Source organism: Pleurodeles waltl, chromosome 4_2 (assembly GCF_031143425.1).
Source record: "Pleurodeles waltl isolate 20211129_DDA chromosome 4_2, aPleWal1.hap1.20221129, whole genome shotgun sequence".
NCBI lineage: Eukaryota > Metazoa > Chordata > Amphibia > Caudata > Salamandridae > Pleurodeles > Pleurodeles waltl.
In genome coordinates this window covers 287,614,426-287,620,425 of record NC_090443.1, presented here as the reverse complement: position 1 = coordinate 287,620,425, position 6,000 = coordinate 287,614,426, and positions in this window count along the sequence as shown.

The following is a 6,000-nucleotide window of genomic DNA, read 5'->3' as shown; positions in this document are numbered from 1 at the left end:
ACAAGGGCTTGCCTCAGAGATTCTGCAGTTGCTACCCAACCTCTAGGTGAGTGATGTTGAACAGTCAGGAAGCCCTGCTCCTTGCTACCAAAATATGAAATAAAAACGGTCATAAGTGAGGTAAGGCTTCAAGAACAAGAGCTCTTTATTTATAAGCAATACCAGAGGTCAGCGTCACTGGAAAATGCCTGTTAACAGTGAAAACAGAATTTTAACGTTCCGAGGATTCAACAAAAAAGAGAGAGTGATGAAGGGCTGTTTAAAAAAAAAAAAAAAAAAAAAAAAAAAAAAAAAAAAACGACGGCGGTGGTGAGGAAGGAAAATAGAAGATGCATGAACTTGCACTTCAGTGAGGACGTCACTCCGTCACTGTGACGCTCACAAGTCAGACTCGGTGCGCTAGCCCAGCAGTGCAGCACGCGGCTGCCGCGCTGAGATGGCTGACATTACTGAGCCTGCCTGTGCGGCAGCATGGGCTACACAGCACAGACCGTGGCAGCCTGTGTCAGCCAGGCATCGCTGCGTAGTGAAGTTGTTGAGTGGGTCGGTCGGTGGGGTCACATGATTACTCACGTCACACGCGTCACTCGCTGACACGAGTGAGTCGGTGTTACGACTGACAGTGAGTTCTCTTGTGATCAGTTGTTGGGGCAGAGGGCCGTCAATATAGTAGCACGCGAAAGCACTACCAATTGACGGCCCTGCCAAAAATTACTGTCCCGCCTGCAGCATTTTTTACAATGCTGGCTGCGTGGGCGCGTACGAGTGCGCACTGTCACTCACTGGCTGCACACGTGGTGGTGCTGGGGTGTGTGGGTTGCTTTTCTCTTGGGCCCCGCCGCAAGCCTCATCCTGCACACATGTGGTGGTGGGCCCCCCTGGAAAAGTCTTGTCTGTTGTGCGCTTGGACCCCGAGTTAACACCAGCCCTAGAGTGCGAGATTGGGGCCCAGGAGAGGGGAGACACCCCCCCGGCCCTTTCCTGTTGTGTAGGCGCTACCTACAGCCCCTACCTACACTGACGTGCGGCCGGTTGGTGCGCAGCTGCGGAAGACAAGGTAAGTGTGCTTCAATTTGTGCCTTGTGAGTAGATGTATTCCTTATTCTTAATATTCAGGGGCTAATTGTGGATTGAGAGTGCATAGGATCTAAAGCATGGCAGGACTGAATAAGAATGAGTGGCATCCAGGGTGGCATAGCCAGTGCTTAATTTGTAAATAAAAACGTGCTGGTGTCCAAAGTTCTCCTCTTAAACATGCGGCTGCTGCAATTAAATGTGCAAACATGGAATACCAGGGTAGCATAATCCTGAAGCCATGTTGGGCCTCTTTAGTCCATTTTAAACCAGTCCCTGCCATTTCACCTCATCCCTGCAGCTTTTTGCTGTCTCCCTTTCTGACGTTTTTTTTCATTTTTGCATTCCTCCGTCTTTCCCATATGTGTCTTTTGCTTGCAGTAAATGCTTGAGGCAGGAAAAAAAAAAAAAAGAGCGCCGTCCCTCAAAAATAAGTGCTGGTGCTCCGCACCGGAAACAACAAGCACAAATTAAGCACTGGATGGAATCACATGAAGGTTGGTGATGACAAAGAGTTATTGTTTTCAACTCGTAATGCAAGGGGGTTACCGGCTGAGTTGTGCAGTGCGTGCTTTGTAGAGCAGGTAAATAAAAATAAATCATTCAGTTTGGGTATTACTTAAGCCATTTTATCTGAAACCTTCCTGCACATTTGGTAGCAGTCTATCTTATGTATACTGCCAGTAATGCAAGTTTAACCTAATGACTTACATTTGCACAACACACAATTCTCCATTGCAGCAACGAAGATTTCATTCTGTGGCTTTTTGGTTATACACTCACCTTTCAGTGCATCAACTAATAGAGGTTTCATAATATACAGTAAGTAAATTAACTTTTTTATTTTTTAGTTTAAGGCATGAGTTATGTATGTGGCTACCTGAAAGAATATATATTTGGTTTTTTTGCCACACGTTTAACCCCGCCCTATTGCATGCAACATCACTGTTCCCATACTGTTTTTAATGCACTTTGAGCTGTGTGCTCAGCTGATTTATTCATTTATTCCACCCCAGTTGCAAGCAGTGCTAGCACACGTGGTCTTATTGGCTGAGCTAAGCGAAATGAGGGTACATGGTCAGTGCACAGCCTCCCTGCATGGTTCTGTTCATGATCTTAGTGCCTAAATTATTTACATCACTTGTCATGCTCAGCGTAGCCATTGCTCGCATTTAACACAAAGCACTAGCCTTTACCAATATTTTAAGTTCAAGTTCACGGAGTTTGGGTCACTGTGTTCTGGCAGCAATTTGCAGAAGGTTGTCTATCACCTCACACAAACAGCCTTTTTCACCTCACACAAGCATGTATTTTTCTGCAGGGCCCTGTTGACCTCCAAATTCCAGGGTAGAGGCAGCCCGCCAATACATGTGTAGGGGTACTCCCTGAGTAAGTCTGAAGGAGGCAGGAAATGAGTGAAATGCTGGTCTGCTGCCCATATAATGAAAAGTCCAGAAAGTAGAACAGTAGTAGAGCAGACTACAGGGACGCACTGGGAATGCTAGATGGCTACTTGCATTTCACCTTTATCTACTGTGTGCATCTGAAAGGCAGTAAAAAGAACAAAGGTTGTGCTTTGAATCCATTTGGTGGGGTGTTGATCATCATAGGTTAATGACGGAGCTAATGTAGCAAATGTTATCTTTGCACGCTGGGGCTGACATTATATTGGGATTAACAGGACTTGAACTGTAAAATGCAAAGAGAAAACAGGATTGGGTCTGCTTTCCACAAACTTGAGTTTGGCATGAAAAGTTGAGTAAGTATGAGGGGTAGTCCATTAAGATGTATTACTTTTTGCTGTTATCAGTGAACTGTTGTTGCTTTATTATAAAACCAGTTTGAAAGATAAGAGCATACCTCTTATTGAACCTTAAATACGAAGGAGTTGCCATCCTTTGGCTCATTCTCCATTTCAAAACATGACAAATCCAATTATCTGCCCTGAAACAAATCACTTGCCCCAGCGCAGGGTCAACACCACTTTGTATCTCCATTGAATTCACAGGTGTTGTACCCCAAACTACGTACATGACATCCTTGGACACTTAAAGTAGAGGTATGCTCAATAACCATTGGCAGTTCTAGACAGTGTTTTTTTATTGCTCTGCACATGATTATCAGTGAACTAGGGACAATGATTGCAATTTCTTTTGCAGTTTCAGGTAGTACCCTGGGCTCTCATCTTGACACAGCTTCATGCTGACCAGGCAGTTTAATTGTTGCACCATGGGCAAGTGGGCACAATATAAAAAAATATACAGGAAAGAGTGGGAGTTGGACCCTGAATTAAAAAGGATGGATTGCCCCTGTCAAATCGGATAATTTCATAGCGGCCTGCAAGTACTGCCATATAGACCTGCGTGCCCATTATAATGATTTGAAGCAACATGCAGCAACCACAAAACACCGCTCTCGCTGTAATTCAGCAAGTGCTTCCATGGCATCATTTGTACAACCCATTCCTTCAATATCTATGACCAGAAAAAGAAGAGGAATTAGGTTTGCCATATGAACTGCTTGTTGCACATCCATTAATAATGTAGATGTATATATCGAAATTTTGAAGGATGAATTCCCTGCCTTCCAAAAGCAATAAGGAGCATTCCAAGCAATGTAGAATTCATGATCAGAGAAACATACAACTGGTTTTCCCACGCCCCAAAACGCCAGGCCGACTACAGGGAATTGTGTCTGACATTAGACGGAGGGATGCCCCTCAAATTAATTTCGCCTTGCGAAACACGGTGGCTAGTGATGGCAGATTGCGTGGAGCGTTTATTAGAACAATATGATGCCTTAAGCTTACACTTTAGCACAGCATCCTCTGTGGAACACTGCTATGTAGCAAGGATGCTCCAAGAAATGTATCACGAAGAGACCAACCTACTTTACCTTACTTTCTTAAAGCCTATTCTTCAAGACATAAAAGTTGTTAATAAAATCTTTCAGCTAGAATCTGGAGATGCACTCCACATCTTTCGCGACCTATATACTCTGTACGAGTCCAAACTGAAAAGGATACTTAAACCAAGTGTTTTCACCAGTAATCATCAAGAACAGTTGCTGAGCCTAGATTTCCGAAGTTCTGCCATTTACCTTTTTCAAGAGGATGTGGATCTTCGACTTGCTTTCCGTAAGAAGCTGGAATAAAGTAAACTCACCTCCATTTCAAGGATGGCACTGTGAAAAGGTGCCTGGAGTTCTTGAAAGTATTGGCATGTGAATATCAATTTCACCTTCCAGAGTCACTGAGCATGCTTAAAAAGTTAGAAGTTTTGAATCCCCAAAAAGTGCTTGCAGATTGCAAACCTCCTGTAACTGACTTACCACATACATTTTTCACACACCCATTGGAAGTACTAGAGTCTCAGTGGAGAATTATATCCTCATGTTCATTTCCTGAGACTTCTAACATGGAATCCTTCTGGACAGAAGTGTATAACTACACTGATGCTGCTGGCAAACATTGCTTTCACGAGCTTGCAATGGGTGCTATAAAAATGTTGACACTCCCGATATCCAGTGCTCATGTTGAAAGGGTATTTTCCCAAATGATGCTGCTGAAAAATGATAGACGAAATAGAATGGGCCTAAAACTACTATCAAATATTCTCTACATAAAGTTTGGACTGAAATACATTGGAATTGAGTCCTATTTGTTTGTGCCCCCCGCAATTGCTTGCAAAATTTAACAGCAGTATGTATGATTCAAGTTGTGAAATTCAGCCCTCCCCCAAGGAATTCATGCAGCTCAGACCTGCCCTTGCCACTGTTGGCTGCAGAAGGAGCCGTGCCTGCCAGCCCTCTAGCGACAGGACCAGAAGAACATTTTCTCAGACCTGCCCTCGACCACAGTCAGCTGCAGAATGAGCTGTGACTGCCAGCCCTCTAGTGACAGGACCAGAAGAATACTTTCTCAGACCTGCTCTTGCCACTGTCCGCTGCAGAAGGAGCCCTGCCTGCCAGCCCTCTAGTGACAGGACTAGAATAATACTTTCTCAGACCTTCCCTCACCAGCGTTAGCTGCAGAAACAGCCATGCCTGCCAGCCCTCTAGTGATAGTACCAGAACACTTTCTCAGACCTGCTCTTGCCACTGTCAATCCCAGAGCACTGCATGGCAATCCTGCTGGTGGTGCCAAGCCCAGAAGAGCACCATACTCCAGTTTCTCCTACTTCAAGCTACTCACATTGACGTAAAGAACTTGCTTGAAGCTTGTAGCCTTGAGATTGGAAATTTAATAGGCATAGATGGGGCAAGCGTCATGTGCGGGAAGCCTCACTCAGCATTCACCTTGTTGAAAGATAAGCAACCTTCCTTGCAACTTGTGTGCTGCATTTACCAGTTCTTTAAGATCATTGCTAAGAAAGCAATAAGGAGCATTCCAAGTAATATAGAATTGATGATCGAAGAAACTTACAACTGGTTTTTCCACTCAGTCAAAACGCCAGGCTGACTACAGATATTTGTATCTCACATTGGATGGAGGCCGGTCCCTGACATTAATTTCGCCTTGCAAAACACAGGACTAGTGATGGCAGATTGTGAAGAGTGTTTAATAGAACAATGATGCCTTAAAATTACACTTTAGCACAATATCCTGCAGGAAACAAGCTCCAGAAATGTGTCATGATATCTTAAAACTACACTTTTGAATGGTGTCCTATGTCTAGCACTGGTATGCATCAAGAACGTGCAATAGAATTTATCATGAGCAGACAAACCTATTTTTCCTTACTTCGATGAAGACTGTGCCATTGCCATGTATTAGCTCTAGGACTACCACAGTTATGCCATACTGTGTCTACAAGATGTAGAGACGATCTACGGTTGAAGTCCCAAAAACAATTTATGCTCATTTGTTAAGACATCAGACCTGGTAAATTTATTAATGGAAGTGTATAACTACACAGATGCTGCAGG